The sequence below is a fragment of the Ranitomeya imitator genome, chromosome 8 (assembly GCF_032444005.1).
Source record: "Ranitomeya imitator isolate aRanImi1 chromosome 8, aRanImi1.pri, whole genome shotgun sequence".
NCBI lineage: Eukaryota > Metazoa > Chordata > Amphibia > Anura > Dendrobatidae > Ranitomeya > Ranitomeya imitator.
The window spans coordinates 192907009-192926863 of record NC_091289.1 but is presented as its reverse complement, the minus strand read 5'-3'; the positions used below and the strand labels follow the sequence as shown (position 1 = coordinate 192926863).

General features: G+C 42.8%; 1 long non-coding RNA gene across 1 annotated transcript in view; it reads left to right on the top strand.

Moving 5' to 3' along the window:
* Positions 1–15671, top strand: part of LOC138647593 (uncharacterized) — a 113164-nt gene extending 97493 nt beyond the window's left edge. The window contains exons 3-4 of the long non-coding RNA XR_011315005.1: positions 6131–6241; positions 15456–15671. This is a non-coding gene — a long non-coding RNA (uncharacterized lncRNA). The remainder of the gene's footprint in view (positions 1–6130; positions 6242–15455) is intronic.
* The last annotated feature ends 4184 nt before the right edge of the window (positions 15672–19855 follow it).

Genomic DNA, 19855 nt, shown 5'->3' with positions numbered 1-19855 from the left:
TCATCCACAAACAAACGGCTTATGCGAGAAGATGAACCATATTGTAATAGACCTACTAAAGACTTTACCTGAGACAGAAAGGAATCAATGGCCAGAGAAATTGCCTGACTTGGTGGATCTGTATAATCATGTCCCGGTGAGCTCCACCAACTGCACCCCAGCTTACCTTATGCGTGCAAGACCCGGCCAATTACCAATCGATCTAAAAATGGGAATTCTGAAACCAGACGCAGAAGTTCAAGACTCCAATTGGGATATCATACGGCAAAAGCAGTATCGCCAAGTGCAAGAGAGTGTGGAAAGAAGCCTTCAGCAAACTAGAGAAAGACAAGAGCGAACTTTCAACCAGAATGCTCTAGCGACCCCATTAAGACCGGGTGACCAAGTGCTCAAGAGAAATCGTCGAACCAATAAACTGGACAATCAGTGGGAAGCCGTACCCTACACAGTTTTACCAACAAGAGTGGATAATCCTAAAATGTGTCTCATTAGCAAAAACGGAGGCTTAACATCTGTACTAGTGTCAAGAGACAATCTTAAATTGTGTCCGGAAGCATTGAAAGAGCCAGATGTTGTCCAGCCAGAACCAGAAGTTATTCAACCCATACAGGTTCAACCAGTAAAGGAAAAAGAAGAGGAAGTGTATCACACCTGTATAGGAGACTTTCCCAAAACCCTACTAACATACCATGGTGCAGTAGTGGTTCCCATGGTGGCCTTTTACCCAACACCGAACCCAATACCAGAAGTCCCAAGACAGGAAGAGGCTGACCCCGTACTACAGGAGGTTCCAGGCCAGGAAGAACATATTCCTGGTCAGAGTAATCCCATTCACGGTGGACTTGCCAACTCCATAGTCGTAGAATTATCTTTAGCAGAGCGGGCAGATACTACATCCGCAGTAGACAGTAGTACACCACATGAAGAGACACCGCTATTACGTAGATCACAGCGTAGTACCCAGGGTCAATTACCGGCCAGGTATGCAGATTACCAACTATAAAGCTCATAATGTGAATTGTATATATGTTATGCCGTATATAGTTAAATAGAAAATGTAGTATAGTCATTGTTATCAGTCTGCAACGTTTAAGCCCAGTGCCTACAGAGACTTGTCTGTATGAACTTCTTGCATATTCTTGAACTTTTTATCAGCCCGGAGGCACTAAATCAAAGCTCCGGAAAGACTGCTTTTTGAACTTTGCTTTTTGCTCTTTTTGAACTTTCTTTAGACTTTATATTGATAACTCCGTTGGAAAAATGGAACTAAATTCCTGGACACTAAGTACAGTGCCTTTCCTAATACCGTCAAGGATAGAACTGTATTAATGGACGCTATTTGAAGTGACTTTTTTACAGAACTCTATTTTTGTTTCCTTGAGTGGTTTTTGTAACTTTTCATTTTTAAGACTCTGTACATATTAATTGTTATTTCAAAATGTTATTGTCCCACAGTCCCGGAGTACTGTTCTTAACTAAGGGGGAATGTGGCACCCCTAGGGGTATTTGCCACAAAAATAGTTACTGACAGTAAGTACAAATACTAAAATAGCAAGACTGCACTACCACCTCCGGCCAGAAGGGGGAGCTCCAGAGACTCCCCTTGATCTATTCTGGTCTGAGAGAAGAAATGGCAGTTGGGCTAAGGAGCTGAAAGTGAGAGGTCATACAGTTGAATTTCTAACAGCCCTGTGACTGTTACCAGGCCTAAATCACCGGCCTGAGGAGAAGAGGGATAGAGAAAAAGGACATTGTGAGAACCGGGTAGCATTAATCACTACCCAGAACAGGCGCAAAGACGGATACCGGATCCGTGGCTGTATTCATTATATATAATACAGCAACCGGAAAAACGTGAGGTGATATCAGCTTCACTAGGGTCGGATGCAGCAACAGACACAGAGTTCAGCGGTACTCCCAGAGGGGGTAAACCGATAAAAGGACTCGGGTTGCCCGTCGAACCAGGACCCGGAGGGGACAGATTGGGCCGGCAGCCAGTTCACATACAGCAGCAGGGCCACACAGAAATTGCGCACAATAAGAGGCGAAGACCCCGGCAGGGTCAAAGTAACTCAGAGTTCCCATACAGACTCCGGTGACAGGACTGGTTGTAAATCCTTTTATGTTAAAGTAAACTGGTTAAACGTTTCAGTGCCTCAGTCTTTCATTTGGACAATAGCCATCTATCCAGGATCGGGATCGTCACCGCTGGGAGAATCTGCTGCTGATCAAGTACTGTCCCCTCATGATACCCCTTACACTGTGCATTGCCTGAGGCCACAGCACCGGGTCAAGCCACCCGTGACATCCCCCTCAAGAGACAGACTCCATTTGTCCGGTGCTGGGTATCCCGGTCTCCTGGGCGTCACACATCCATTTCTGGGGGCTTTTTGAAGTATGTCTGGGGTCATTGTCCTGCTAGAAGACCCATAACTTGGACGCAAACCCAGCTTTCTGACACTGGTCACTACATTACCACCCAAAACCCATTGGTAATCTTCAGTCAAGGCACCCAGCACCAGAGGGAGCAAAACAACATCTTTGAACCTCCACCATATTTGACTGTAGGTACTGTGTTCTTTTCTTTGCAGGCCTCATGTTTTCGGTAAGCTGATATGCTTTACCAAAAAGCTCTATCTTGGTTTTATTCTGTCCACAAGAAACTTTGCCGGCCAGACTTTGGCTTACTCACGTACATTTTGGCAAACTGCAGACTAGCTTTTCTATGTCTCTATGTCAACAGTGGGGTCTCCTATGTCTCCTGCCATAGTGTTTCAGTTTATTAACATGTGGACAGATAGTTTGCGCTGACACTGATGCACCCTGAGCCTGCAGAACAGCTTGGATTTCTCTGGAACTTGATTGGGGCTGCTTATCCACCATCCGGATTATCCTGTGTTGCAACCTTTCATCAATTTTTCTCTACCTTCTACATCCAGGGAGATTAGCTAGAATGACATAGGTTGTAAACTTATTGATTATGTTGTGCACCGTGGACAAAGGAACATCAAGATCTCTGGATATGGACTTGTAACATTGAAGTTGTTGATATTTTTCAACAATTTCAGTTCTCAAGCCCTCAGACGGTTCTCTTCTTCTCTTTCTGCTCTCCATGCCCAGTGCGGCACACAGACACACAATGCAAAGATTGAGTCAACATCTCCCCTTTATATCTGGTTTCAGGTGTGATTTTCATATTACCCACACCTGTTGCTTGCCACGGGTAAGTGTGAACGAGCATCACCTGCTTGTAACAAAGTTGTTTACCCACAATTTTGGAAAGTTTCCAAAAATTTTGTCCTGCCAATTTTGGTGGTTTGTGTGACAATATGTCCAATTTGCCTTTTTTTTCTATGTTTTTTTTGTGTTGTTCCAATACACACAAAGGAAATAAACGTGTATAAAAAAAACATGTGTTTGCAATCATTTTCTGGGAGAAATGCTTCAATTTCTGGAACAATTTCAAGGGTGCCAACACTTTTGGCTATGACTATATAAAAAACATATACAAGTTTCATATGACCATAACATATGAAGAATCATATTACTGGGCTATTTTTTTTTTACCCTAAATACTGTAGAAAAAAAATAGTAAAAAAAAAGGCTGAATTGATTTGGATTCACAACTTCACAGGATTTGGATTTTTTTTTACTACTTTTCCCGTTTATTATATGGTAAAATGTATGATGTAATTGAAAACTGCAACTTGTGCTAGAAGAAAAAAAATCCCTCACATAGATATAATAACAAAAAAAAATGTTTAAAAAGTTACGACTCTTGGAAAAAGAGGGAGAGAAAAAAATGAAAGTGCAAAAATAGAAAATCATTTGGTCATGAAGAGGTTAATATCCTACTTTTTATTGGATTATTTTGAGCCGGGGCACTGGAGTAATGATTTATGTCAGCGGAGAATTTGATGTAAGTCAACAAGTAAGTAGAAAGTGGAAAGCGGATGATTTATGGAACTTATTGTTCTGTGGAATAAGTAAATATGTCTTAGAAAGCAGCACAATGCTCCGGAAGTCTACAGATGTAGCGCCATGATAAATACCAGCACAGAGGAAACTGTAAACCATTTAGATTGTCAGCAACTGTGAGTATATAAAGTTGATGAACGGTCGCTCCGTTCTCTCCCTGCAGGATGTCATTAAGAAATGCCCAAATCGCAGGTTGTAATTTACACTGTAAAGTTCAGCTCAATCAAAAATAAATACGGGGGATTCTGCATTTCTTCTATGTGTATAGTGATACAATGTAGCAATGTAGAAGCTGCAAACAATTACAAGAAGACTAATCATAAATGATAGATTAAAAACATACACGTTTATTAACAGATATTTAAAACATATCACAATGATTTCAAGAAGAATTAAAAAAGGATCAAGTAGGAACGGGAAGCAAAATAGCAACAATTAATCACCATGATAAATCTGAAATGAGATGGGAAAAACTTATGCAGACACCAATCAGTATTCAACTAGGCTTATTCCAAAATTGCAACGTAAAAGTGAACATAAGTACGAATGCTAATGGAAGGAAACAACATCAATAACAATGCTGATATAGAGGAATATTGCCAGACCCTCTACACAGGCACCATGCAAAGTTCACATGTTGCTTTCTCAATGGGTGCCTGGATATTTTGCCTTATCACCCTCTATATGTCCAGATTGATGATGAAAAATATGAAACAGAGTCGTTCAGACAGTTGGAAATAAAGACAACGATTCGATCCTTCCCCATAACCCTTCATTCCGTTTATCACATAAATGAGTAATTATATATGGCATTATCCCAAAAAAAGATTCTTTGAGGAATTGATAAGTATCCAAAGATCTCTGTGTTTTAACTATTTCTAAAAATATATTAAGATCTTCCGGAAGCGCGTCACTAACCCCGCCCATCGGTGACCCCGTCACATGATTGTGGGTCACCGATGGGTTGGCATGAGGTCTCCAGCCGACTTCTATGGTTGTCATAGCCAGATTGCTATTATCGCCGCCTGGTGGTCGATGGTCATAGCAAGTGAGCATTTCTGCTACATACAGACGATCTGTTCATCGCCTGTATGTAGCAGAGCTGATCGGACAAGTTGTAACGAATGGAAGCGGAGGCACAGATGGCGAAGCGAACATTCGTTTAATGAAATTTTAGTGGAACCACAAGACCACTGTCCAGGGGGCACGACTATGCAATCCCCAGACACCCGTAGCAAGACCCCTCAAAGAGGGCCAGGTTGGAATGCCCAAGGGACGCAAGGTGCTACCTCCAGTTAGACCCCGAACATGTGCAAGCTGACCCAGAGGGACAGGCGGACTGGCAGGAATTGCAGAAGGCGTATTGCACTTTTTTGGCAAGTTCCCCTGACTTGGAATTTCGTTTCTTTTGTCCAGTACATGATATGTTAAAACCAGTGGTGTTGTTCAAAAGTACAACTCGTCACGCAAAAAAAACAAGCCGTCACATGGCCATATTGACCAAAAAAATAGAAAAGTTATGGCTCTGGGAAGAAGGTGAGCGAAAAAAAACGAAAACACAAAAACAAAAATACTTCCGGTCGTGAAGGGGTTAAAGAGACAGCACTCCCAACCGGTCAGACAAGATCAATCTATTACATAATAATCATAATAACCCTATTTGCAAAATTAGCAAATTCTTAAAAATCCTCGTGATTTTTTCTTATTTAATCATTAAAAACCCAACAAGAAATAATTGAACGCTTTAATTATCCAGTGAAATAAAACCTCCTAGCGCCGACCATTACCCCGGTGTCGTGGATCCAAATGATTTGGCAATCGTCTCATGCACAATGGTTTAGTAAAGTCTACAAGGAAATCCTCCAGTGTTCGCTACCACCCAGCCCTAATAAAATGCCAGACTCAGCAGTGTTACTTAGGAAATAATGACCTGAGTTGTGTCCCCGCGTTGTGCGGTGATATTGGATTATTGGCATGCGGGGTATACATTTATAAGCCGCTCGCTACCTCACCGCGAGCTCGTCAGGGTGTTAACGGCTCCTTTGTTGATAATTAGCTATAAAATTGAATAACTGAGTGAACTGCGCGGCTAAAAGTGCATATTCATATTGCAATGTGGAGATTAATTGTTATCTCATCTCACTGTCGCCAGTGACATTAAAGAGGTATTAAACGCTGGAACCGCGAGCAATCCCCAAATATCGCTGAGTAATAGCAGAACGGCCCCCGAGAAGGAAGAACTGCTACGGCTCCAGCAGGAATGGTGAGTAGTCAGTGCCGCTCATGTGGATGTGTGAATTGTTTATTGTAATCTTGTATGGTACGGTACATTAATGGAGAGGAATCCCTGGCTATAAACCCTCGTAGGATCGACGGGTGTCATAGCCAAGGGCCACTGATTCTATCAGCCTGTGTGCATATATTACATATCTGATCCTTGGTTACAGAGGATATGGAAAATAATCAACACAGCTATTATAATGTATACATTTCCAGTATGTTATATTACTTATTTGTCTGCTACCATATATACCAGATTGGTTAACTTCCCCTAAAGAAACCAGTTAGGCTAGTTTCACATTTGCGTTCGAATCCGCAGCATTTAATCCGCATCCGCAAGTGCAGAAAAAAAAAGGATAGAAACACTTACAAATGCAGCGTTTTCCCGCTTTATCGTGCGTTTTGTCATGCGTTTGCATATCTTGTGCGCATGGTGGAACATTTTACAGGAGAAAAATCTAGATAACCAGACACCGCCAATGGGACTACAGTGGGCGTGTATTATGGGATATCTTTATATAGACCCTTGAACAGCTGAATCTACAGATTTTGCTACTGTATCCTGTGTCATGATGGATCTTCGCATGGAGAGCTTTTATTTCAACCTGGATTTCAGCTTCAAGCTATTTCTTGCCTGTGTGTTTGCTTGGGAGCAACACAGAAATCGTGAAAGATGGAGAAGGACACGGCGTAGGCATTTTTGGCGACACCCCATTGTCGAACTACGTGAGAGCCGTGGAGCCTATCACACGCTGTATGGCGAGCGTAATGCCAACCCGGACAAATTCCTGGAATATACCAGGATGTCGCAAGACTCTTTTCGGGATTTGCTTGCTCATGTCCAAGGAGCCATCCGGAGACAGGACACCCAGCTCCGTAGAGTGATTCCACCAGAGGAACGTCTGCTGGTTACATTAAGGTACGTAACAATTCTAAACAAATGCCAGTCCTAATTTTGGTTGTTCTGACATGTATTCTTTGTATTTTCCTTTATGTCTTTAGCAGAACAACACCATAAATAGAATTTATTGTTAATTTTTTTTTAAATTTTTTTACAGATTTCTGGCAACTGGAGAGAGTTTATCATCCCTCCACTTCCAATACCGGCATGGAATATTCACCCTGTCTGGAATAGTTGCGGACACCTGCCGGGCTTTGTGGAATGTTCTCCAGGTTGAGTTTATACCTCTACCCACCGCGGACATGTGCATTGAAATTGCAGAGAAATTCTGGAGTGTGTGTGAATTCCCCAACTGTTTGGGTGCAGTGGATGGAAAGCACATCCGCATTATCAAACCAGCCAGAACAGGATCGGAGTACTTCAATTCTAAAAAAAAATATTTTTCTGTTGTGCTCATGGTAATAGCAGATGTGGACTGTCGCTTCATCGCCGTGGACATTGGAGCTTTTGGCCGTGGCAACGATTCCCGGACTTTCAAGAACTCGGATATGGGGCGCCGTGTGTATGGCAAAAATTTTAATTTTCCAAGGCCACGACCTCTCCCCAACACTCAAGGTCCACCGATGCCATTTGTTATGGTTGGGGATGAGGCATTTCAGATGTGAAAACCTACTGAAGCCATATTCCTGTCAGGACTTGAACCACACTAAAAGGATCTTTAACTATCGACTGACCAGGGCCCGAAGAACAGTAGAGTGTACTTTTGGGATTCTAGTCTCAAAATGGCGCATTCTTGCAACAGCCATTAATGTAAAAATGGAGACAGTCGATGAGGTGGTCAAAGCCTGTGTGGTTCTCCACAATTGCATAATGGCTAAGGAGCGACCCAATATTGAAGTGGATGAACCAGTTGGAAACCCATTGCCAGATTACCAGCATCACCCGCTGCGGTCAACTGCTGAAGTTGGCCACATGCGGGACCAATTTGCTGCCTTTTTTGATTCTGATATTGGACGTGTGTCATGACAGGACAAAATTGTGTAAATGTCCTGTTGGGATTTGGTCTCTACCAGTTATTTGTTTAAATGTTAATAATATTTGTTGTTAATAAACTTTAATTTTTGGGTATCTTGACCGTGTCTTCTATGTATTTCCTCTACAAACCAAGGCTGCCGTCACACTAGCAGTATTTGGTCAGTATTTTACATCAGTATTTGTAAGCCAAAACCAGGAGTGGGTGATAAATGCAGAAGTGGTGCATATGTTTCTATTATACTTTTCCTCTAATTGTTCCACTCCTGGTTTTGGCTTACAAATACTGATGTAAAATATTGACCAAATACTGCTAGTGTGACGGCAGCCTTAGGTTGTTAGTGGTAAGGTTGTTGACGTCATTGCGTCCTGATTCTGTTCTGCAGCATCTATTGGACGCAGACTGAAGAGACAATGGCTGTTTAATACAAAACAGATCTATACTCATCAAGTCAGGTGTCAGAAATAATGACTTCATGATGCACATATAACAGCCTTATGAATTCACTATTTCTGACACATGTCCAGGTGAGCATAGATATGCCGTGTATGACCGCCACTTTGTGTGAAATAGATGGCGTACACAGAAGAGAAAATGGAGGTTATACAAGGCAGTTCTCTACTCACCAGGTCAGGTGTCCTAACTAATGAGTTTTTGGACACATGACCTGTTGAGTATAGGTCTGCATTGTATTGCCGCCATTTTCTCTTCAGTCTGCAACACTAGTCACAGACTATGCAGAAGGAAGAGATTATGGATAAAATACAAGTATAAATTTTTTGGCCCACCTCATATCTCTATACTAAAGACACACAAAACTGCAGTGTTGTACTTACTAACTACTGGAGCTATGATGTTTTTTATTTGGCGCAAGGTGTGTGTTGCAGGCGGCGAAATACACAATTAACCAAACCTTTTTGGGGCAAAAAACATTATTATTTATTTTTTTAACAAATAAAAAAAAATTAACTGCGCCTGCTTGGGGTAGAGTGCTGGAAACAGGGGGTATGTAGCTGTGAAGCTTGACTCACTGTGGACGACCCAGGGGTGGCAGGAGAAGGGGCAATTAAATTACTGGGGTCTGGCAGATCGGGGATGGGGCTTGACGCATGAGAGGGCTGAGACACACTGGAAGGGTGAGACAAACCTGACATAATAGACACATTGGGAGGTGAGGGGGGAGGAATAGAAATAGTCCGCTTTTTTCTCCCTTTTTGGGATCGGCGCTGCGGTCTGGGGAGCCTAGGCGGGCTCATTTCTTGCAGTCTGGTCATAGTGGCCAAACTGTCACTGTCTTTATCATGCTGCCGCTGCTGCATGGTTGGGGTAGAAGTTTGTAAGGCCATGCCAGGGTCCTGCTGCATCGTGGTGGCGGAGCGGAAGGACATGCCAGGGTCCTGCTGCATGGTGGTGGCAGAGCAGAAGGCCATGCCAGGGTCCTGCTGCATTGTGGTGATGGAGCGGAAGGGAATGCCAGGGTCCTGCTGCATTGTGGTGGCGGAGTGGAAGGCCATGCCAGGGTCCTGCTGCATTGTGGTGATGGAGCGGAAGGGAATGCCAGGGTCCTGCTGCATGGTGGTGGCAGAGCAGAAGGCCATGCCAGGGTCCTGCTGCATTGTGGTGATGGAGCGGAAGGGAATGCCAGGGTCCTGCTGCATTGTGGTGGCGGAGTGGAAAGCCATGCCAGGGTCCTGCTGCATTGTGGTGGCAGAGCAGATGGGAATGCCAGGGTCCTGCTGCTGCATCGTGGTGGCGGTGCGGAAGGCCATGCCAGGGTCCTGCTGCATCGTGTGTGGCGGAGCGGAAGGACATGCCAGGGTCCTGCTACATCGTGGTGGCAGAGCAGATGGGAATGCCAGGATCCTGCTGCTGCATCGTGGTGGCGGTGCGGAAGGCCATGCCAGGGTCCTGCTGCATCGTGTGTGGCGGAGCGGAAGGACATGCCAGGGTCCTGCTGCATCGTGGTGGCAGAGCAGATGGGAATGCCAGGGTCCTGCTGCTGCATGGTGGTGTCTGTGGAGTAGATCCAAGCAGGATCAGCAGTTGTCATGGTGGTGGCGGTGGGCTGTCCTACAGCACTCGGCATGGTGGTGGTGCTGTAGTGGTGTCCGGCAGTGCTTGGAATGGAGGTGGCCGTGCAGTGGTATGCAGCAGGGGCTAACAGTCCTTGAAAACTAATAATTGTTTATTTTTTGATAATAAATTGTTTAATTATGTCTAATGTACAACATTCTTTGGTCCGGGCAACATCCAAAACTCCAGACAGTGAGCCAAGCCAGAATCATGTCATAATTACTACCCCCTCTTGGTGCAGGTCAGACCCCTCTCATATTCATGAGATCCCCATGTACTTACCTTTATATATCTCATCTTTATCTTTCCCTTCTTAATTGTAACTCTCATTCTAAACACATTATTTCCTAAACCCTGCTGTACTGTACGGGTCTATTTGACCCGAAAAATAGTTTGTGAAGCTGCGGATTATTTATTATAAGGATCTGCAAATCGTGATCAGGTGAATTTGTTTATGGATAGGTGCAGTTATTATGAGGGTTGTGGGGTTTTTATTTGAAGTTTTTTTGTATAAAATAATGATTGTTACATATGTTCTGTAGTATTTTATACAGATCTCTCGCCATATTTTCAGTCTCATAAACGATTTATAATATCATTGTGGATTATTTATTGCATCTTCTATTGTTTATCGATTTCACCAGTTCCTGCCGATCCATGCGCTCGATACATTTGCTAAATTGGTTAGTGTTTGCTGCGATTTTACTATTATTATTGGTGTATATTCATGTAGTGCTATTTTATTCCACAACCATGATTTTATCCGGTGAAAGTCATGAGTGTCCAATATTGCGAAAGTCGGATAAAAATTTGGTGAAGACGTCCATTGAGTGAAGCCAAATTGTAAAAGCTTGGCAACACCTCAGATTCTGAAAAAGGTGTCCAACTGGAGAAAGTGTCAGAAGATGAGAACCACAAAAGTGGTGGGGAAAGTGATTACGGGAATTCTGATTCTGAAGATGAAACTGACGAGGCCCGATACCCAGACAGCTAGTCCGATGCGAGAAATTAAGTAAAAAAACAAAATTGTCATTTGGAACTTGCAGCCTCGTGCTCAGGCAGGAAAATTGTGCTCTGGTAACATCAGATAATTCTGTAATAACTAGCCACTATTAGAGAAGTTTGGGATAAATGGACAGAGATTCTTCCAAAATTATATAATACTGGTGAAAATGTCACTGTGGATGAACAACTTGTTATTCCGAGGTAGGAGCCCGTTCAAGCATAATATACCGAGTAAGCCAGCAAGGTACAGCATCAATATATACCGATTAAGTCAGCAAAGTACGACATCGAGAGATACTGAGTAAGCCAGCAAGGTACGGCATAAAGATATACCGAGTAAGCCAGCAAAGTATGGCATCGAGATATACTGAGTAAGCCAGCAAGGTACAGCATCGAGATATACCAAGTGTGAAGAAACCAGAGTATATCTTAATTACCCAGACGACTATGTTTTAGCAAACCAAGAAGAATTGATTTTTTATCTGTATTTGCTTGTGGATGTAAGTGCTTATGTCTGGTGGGTCAAGAAGACAGACTTGCAAACTGATATACTATTTAACCTACTGTGTAAGTCTGTAATAATGATTTGATAATTGTTATGTGTTTTTTCTTTGTTTACTGTTGCTGATATGCTAATTGTGTATTGTATTCTATAACCAGTTTGTTGACTTTGAAGGTAGATAGAGAAAGGCTGTGAGGGGGACTTAAGGACTCTGGGTAATTCTAAAAATAGCTTACAGGCCTCGGGTATAAAAAGACTCAGAGAGGAGATCTCATCACACAGAGCTACCAGCCGGACATTCTGCAAACCACCCAATGCACGAGAGAGAGGACTGCAGCCAATTCTCACGGCACCATCACGAAGGACACGGATCTATGATTCTATAGGAAACAACCTGGGGGGTTTTGGCTCTGGTTGGAAGAACACATTTCTGATTCAGTGACCATCTGAACCATGTACAGTACAGACCAAAAGTTTGGACACACTTTCTCATTTAAAGATTTTCTGTATTTTCATGACTATGAAATTGTCTGCTGAGACCTTTATTTGCAAAGAAAAAAAAGGGTGCGGTTTTGACTTTTTTCTGTCTTGACTATGAAAATTGTACATTCACACTGGTGAAAGGTGGCAGATGAGGTTTAACAATGATAAATGTAAGGTTATACACATGGGAAGAGGGAATCAATATCACCATTACACACTGAACGGGAAACCACTGGGTAAATCTGACAGGGAGAAGGACTTGGGGATCCTAGTTAATGATAAACTTACCTGGAGCAGCCAGTGCCAGGCAGCAGCTGCCAAGGCAAACAGGATCATGGGGTGCATTAAAAGAGGTCTGGATACACATGATGAGAGCATTATACTGCCTCTGTACAAATCCCTAGTTAGACCGCACATGGAGTACTGTGTCCAGTTTTGGGCACCGGTGCTCAGGAAGGATATAATGGAACTAGAGAGAGTACAAAGGAGGGCAACAAAATTAATAAAGGGGATGGGAGAACTACAATACCCAGATAGATTAGCGAAATTAGGATTATTTAGTCTAGAAAAAAGACGACTGAGGGGCGATCTAATAACCATGTATAAGTATATAAGGGGACAATACAAATATCTCGCTGAGGATCTGTTTATACCAAGGAAGGTGACGGGCACAAGGGGGCATTCTTTGCGTCTGGAGGAGAGAAGGTTTTTCCACCAACATAGAAGAGGATTCTTTACTGTTAGGGCAGTGAGAATCTGGAATTGCTTGCCTGAGGAGGTGGTGATGGCGAACTCAGTCGAGGGGTTCAAGAGAGGCCTGGATGTCTTCCTGGAGCAGAACAATATTGTATCATACAATTATTAGGTTCTGTAGAAGGACGTAGATCTGGGTATTTATTATAATGGAATATAGGCTGAATTGGATGGACAAATGTCTTTTTTCGGCCTTACTAACTATGTTACTATGTTACTATGTTACACTGAATGCATCAAAACTATGAATTAACACATGTGGAATTATATACTTAACAAAAAAGGGTGAAACAACTGAAATTATGTCTTATATTCTAGGTTCTTCAAAGTAGCCAACTTTTGCTTTGATGACTGCTTTGCACACTCTTGGCATTCTCTTGATGAGCTTCAAGAGGTAGTCACCCGGAATGTTCTTCCAACAGTCTTGAAGGAGTTCCCAGAGATGCTTAGCACTTGTTGGCCCTTTTGCCTTCACTCTGCGGTCCAGCTCACCCCAAACCATCTCGATTGGGTTCAGGTCTGGTGACTGTGGAGGCCAGGTCATCTGGCGCAGCACCCCATCACTCTCCTTCTTGGTCAAATAGCCCTTACACAGCCTGGAAGTGTGTTTGGGGGTCATTGTCCTGTTGAAAAATAAATGATGGGCCAACTAAACGCAAACCAGATGGAATAGCATGCCGCTGCAAGATGCTGTGGTAGCCATGCTGGTTCAGTATGCCTTCAATTTTGAATAAATCCCCACAGTGTCGCCAGCAAAGCACCCCCACACTATCACACCTCCTCCTCCATGCTTCACGGTGGGAACCAGGCAGGTAGAGTCCATCCGTTCACCTTTTCTGCGTCGCACAAAGACACGGTGGTTGGAACCAAAGATCTCAAATTTGGACTCATCAGACCAAAGCATAGATTTCCACTGGTCTAATGTCCATTATTTGTGTTCTTTAGCCCAAACAAGTCTTTTCTGCTTGTTGCCTGTCCTTAGCAGTGGTTTCCTAGCAGCTATTTTACCATAAAGGCCTGCTGCACAAAGTCTCCTCTTAACAGTTGTTGTAGAGATGTGTCTGCTGCTAGAACTCTGTGTGGCATTGACCTGGTCTCTAATCTGAGCTGCTGTTAACCTGCGATTTCTGAGGCTGGTGACTTGGATAAACTTATCCTCAGAAGCAGAGGTGACTCTTGGTCTTCCTTTCCTGGGGTGGTCCTCATGTGAGCCAGTTTCTTTGTAGCGCTTCATGGTTTTTGCCACTGCACTTGGGGACACTTTCAAAGTTTTCCCAATTTTTTGGACTGACTGACCTTCATTTCTTAAAGTAATGATGGCAACTTGTTTTTCTTTACTTAGCTGCTTTTTTCTTGCGATAATACAAATTCTAAAAAACACCATAAGAGGAAAAAGCCTCCACTATTCTTGACAAAAAAAAAAGTACACAGGCAGAGATGCTTACCTGTCCAAGGCCTCCAAACAGTTACACTAACCAAATTGCAGCTGTCCCAAGTTAAGATGGCGAATGACAGATACACAGGTGCAATAATACCGATAACGCAGCCAGCCTACAATCAGGATTTGGCTGCTTGGCACACATGTGCAAAATGATCTGTATGTGGCATGTTCACACAGAAGTGCAGAGCATATGGCTCAAAGCCTATTAATGATGCCATATAGTGGGCTAGCCATTGCTGACAGTAATGTATCCTGTGTGAACAGAGGCCACAGTTTACAGAGCCATCTAGGGCCCAGCTGCACCCTGAAAAAATAATGTGCCCAAAAACATAACAATGTATGCAAGGTATTGGTTGGTATTATGGCCACAATACTTAAGCTGGCAACCCGTGTCAAGGGTCCTTACGTATTGCCAGTCCTACTGTAACAAAAAACACCATAAGAGGAAAAAACCTCCACTATTTTTGTTCATAATACAAATTCTAACAGTCTATTCAGTAGGACTATCAGCTGTGTATCCACCAGACTTCTGCTCAACACAACTGATGGTCCAAACCCCATTTATAAGGCAAGAAATCCCACTTATTAAACCTGACAGGGCACACCTGTGAAGTGAAAACCATTCCCGGTGACTACCTTTTGAAGCTCATCAAGAGAATGCCAAGAGTGTGCAAAGCAGTCATCAAAGCAAAAGGTGGCTACTTTGAAGAATCTAGAATATAAGACATAATTTCAGTTGTTTCACACTTTTTTGTTAAGTATATAATTCCACATGTGTTAATTCATAGTTTTGATGACTTCAATGTGAGTGTACAATTTTCGTAGTCATGAAAATACAGAAAAATCTTTAAATGAGCTGCTAGTCGCCTGGTTCCTTGGAGATGGTTGGATAAGCCAGGTGGTGACTCTCGTGTGAACTGGCTTTGGACATTGTACGGACTCTATGGACTGTTCTTGGTCATCTCCCTATGCTTGTCATTACCTCTTCTCTGTGTGTGTATCACAGGTGGAGTAGCGACCCTGGAAGCTCTGACGTTGTGTCAACTGGCTTTGGACATTGTACGGACTCTATGGACTGATCTCGATCATCTCCCTATGCTTGTAGATATCTCTTGTCAGTGTCTGTATCACAGGTGGAATAGCAACCCTGGGAGCTCTGACGTAACATCTACCATTATCCCGGCGAGTCTACGGAAGGGTGGGACCCTGTAATGTGCACCATCTTGAGGGTAATTGCTGGAACTGTTCTGTTTGCTATTGTGTGTTTTGGTTCAATAAAGTATTGCCACACGGTTTTACTCTAACACTGTGTTGTCTGAGTAGCGTTATGCCCACGTGTAACGGGAGAGTGGACGTTAGACGGGACGATCCCTGGTCCGTGCGGTATCGGCTAGCAGACTTGGGCACCCGTGGACACCCCGTTTCCCCACAATGAATAAGCAAGCAAAGTATGGCATTGAGATATACTGAATAAGCCAGCAAAGTATGGCATCGAGATATTCCGAGTAAGCCAGCAAGCTACAGCATCGAGATATACCAAGTAAGCCAGCAAGGTACGGCATCAAAATATACCAAGTAAGCCAGCAAGGTACGGCATCAAAATATACCAAGTAAGCCAGCAAGGTACGGCATCATGATATACCGAGTAAGCCATCAAACTACAGCATTAAGATATACCGAGTAAGCAAGCAAGGTACAGCATCAAGATATACCAAGTAAGTCAGCAAAGTATAGCATCAAGATATACCAAGAAAGTCAGCAAAGTATGGCATCAAGATATACCGAGTAGGCCAGCAAAGTATGGCATCGAGATAAACCGAGTAAGCCAGCACAGTACGGCATCAAGATATAACGAGTAGGCCAGCAAAGTACGGCAACAAGATATAGCGAGTAAGCCAGCAAAGTACAACATCGAGATATAGCGATTAAGCCAGCAAAGTACGGCATCAATATATGGAGACTTTGTGACAGCAGCAGTTCATACACTCTATCCGCTCCAGTATATACAGAAAAAAAGCCGGGAGAAAAACCTAAAAAGAATCAGGGAATGCGAGTCGTTTCAGATTTGAAGTGTGAACTAAGAGAATACAATGTGACAACTTTTTTACATCGCACCAACTGGGGCAGCTGTTGCTAAAACAAAAACATACAATGCTGGGCACTTTAAGAAAAAGGAAGCCTGAACTGCCACAAGGTATCATTGGTAAAAGAGATGTTCGTAATTCAATGTGTTACATTACTGGAGATACGACAAAGGTTCCTTACATTCCCCCCCCCCCTTCCCCTCCAAAAAAAACCCATTCCGATGAGCACAATGCACCTTGACAATGCAGTAAGTCGAGATGATGAAAAGCCGCAGATGATATTCGATTATAATTCCACCAATGAAGCAGTTGATACATGAGATCAACTAATAGTTGCGTAGACAAGCAAACGCAAAACCAATCGGTGGCCAATGGTTATAACATTGTTGATGTATCTGCCTACAATGCATTTGTTTTATCGCATTAAATAATCCCCAAATAGAAGAGCAATAAATGGCATAAATGACGACTCTTTCTGGAAGAATTAAGAAAGTCACTTGTTATGACGTCCATTTTAGGAGGAAAAGTAAAACCCTGAAGTGAAGGAGCAGCAGCCATAGTAAACGGTATCCAGCAGCTCAATAACGCAAAGTTTTGACTTTTATTTTTCATTTGTTTTTGACCAACCATGTTCACATACAGTGAAACCATGCACCCGGTATTCCAATAATACGCGTAGAGTAGCTAAATATCAAAATTAACAGACTTTAATAACAATACAAGTGTATCGCCAACACGAACGGAACAGAAGGGTTAATCACCTGTGAAGCGGATCTTTGCTAGCGCGGTTTCCATATCACATGCAATTAATTTTGCATACAGAGGTGACACATATAAAAAGTGTTTACCATAAAAAATATATAACATATCTGTAGTGTGATGTATACGTGCCAAAAAAATATTAATAGGCATGGAAGATAACCAAGGTTCAGCACAATGCTATATAGCCAAGCATAGAAAAACAAATGAGCTCATAGAAACAGAAATATTTTTATTTTTTGAAGTCAGATGGCAAAAATTAAAACAGACTAAAAAGGGAGTGATCCAGTGGATGGTGTCACAGCACAGTCGGGGGTTAACATGATATATACTGTATATATACACTGCTCAAAAAAATAAAGGTAACACTTAAACAGGACAATGTAACTCCTAGTCCATCACACTTCTGTGAAATCAAACTGTCCTGTTACGAAGTAACACTGATTGTGAATCAATTTCTCCTGCTGTTGCACAAATGGATCAGACAACAGGTAGAAATGATCGGCAATTTGTGAGACAACCCCTATAAAGGAGAGGTTCTGCGGGGGTGACCACAGACCATTTCTCTGTTCTCATCCTTTTTGGCTGTTGTTTTCGTCACTTTTGTATTGTGTAATTGCTCTCATCTCTAAATGTACACCCTTCAAATAGGTAGCACTCTGTGATGCAGTAATGCAATCCCGACTTTATTCAATGCAAGTAGTACATGGATGCAGGGGAGCAGGTGCAGTGGATTGTTTTACTGCATCATGGAGTGCCACCTATTTTTTCCTCTTTGGCCTGGACTTTGTATGATGCTGATCGTTTCAGGTGGTGCGCCCGGGATTTTGCAAGCTGTACATTGCTGGTCTGCCCAGTTAGCTGGAAAAGGTATGTTTTACATTGTTTGATGCTGGTTTTTATCATTTTTCACATGAGGCTGTGTCTACAACCCACAGAAGTTACTAAGGGAGTGCAGCTCATCCAGGATGGCACATCAATGCGAGCTGTGGCAAGAAGGGTAGCTGTGTTTGTCAGCATAGTGTCCAGAGCATGGAGCAGATACCAAACCCCGACATTCTGAGTTATATTCTGCTGGTGGAGTCACTGTGTACATACATTACATTACTGATCCTGAGTTACATACTGTATTATACCCCAGAGCTGCGCTCAATATTCTGCTGGTGCAGTCACTGTATACATACACTACATTACTGATCCTGAGTTACATCCTGTATTATACCCCAGAGCTGCACTCACTATTCTGCTGGTGCAGTCACTGTGTACATACATTACATTACTGATCCTGAGTTACATCCTTTATTATACTCCAGAGCTGCACTCACTATTCTGCTGGTGCAGTCACTGTGTACATACATTACATTACTGATCCTAAGTTACATCCTGTATTATACCCCAGAGCTGCACTCACTATTCTGCTGGTGCAATCACTGTGTACATACATTACATTACTGATCCTAAGTTACATCCTGTATTATACCCCAGAGCTGCACTCACTATTCTGCTGGTGCAGTCACTGTGTACATACATTACATTACTGATCCTGAGTTACATCCTTTATTATTCTCCAGAGCTGCACTCACTATTCTGCTGGTGCAGTCACTGTGTACATACATTACATTACTGATCCTGAGTTACCTCCTGTATTATACCCCAGAGCTGCACTCACTATTCTGCTGGTGCAGTCACTGTGTACATACATTACATTACTGATCCTGTGTTACATCCTGTATTATACCCCAGAGCTGCACTCACTATTCTGCTGGTGCAGTCACTGTGTACATACATTACATTACTGGTCCTGAGTTACATCCTTTATTATTCTCCAGAGCTGCACTCACTATTCTGCTGGTGCAGTCACTGTGTACATACATTACATTACTGATCCTAAGTTACATCCTGTATTATACCCCAGAGCTGCACTCACTATTCTGCTGGTGCAATCACTGTGTACATACATTACATTACTGATCCTAAGTTACATCCTGTATTATACCCCAGAGCTGCACTCACTATTCTGCTGGTGCAGTCACTGTGTACATACATTACATTACTGATCCTAAGTTACATCCTGTATTATACCCCAGAGCTGCACTCACTATTCTGCTGGTGCAGTCACTGTGTACATACATTACATTACTGATCCTGAGTTACATCCTTTATTATTCTCCAGAGCTGCACTCACTATTCTGCTGGTGCAGTCACTGTGTACATACATTACATTACTGATCCTAAGTTACATCCTGTATTATACCCCAGAGCTGCACTCACTATTCTGCTGGTGCAGTCACTGTGTACATACATTATATTACTGATCCTGAGTTACATCCTGTATTATACTCCAGAGCTGCACTCACTATTCTGCTGGTGCAGTCACTGTGTACATACATTATATTACTGATCCTGAGTTACATCCTGTATTATACTCCAGAGCTGCACTCACTATTCTCCTGGTGCAGTCACTGTGTACATACATTACATTACTGATCCGGAGTTACATCCTGTATTATACTCCATAGCTGCACTCACTATTCTGCTGGTGCAGTCACTGTGTACATACATT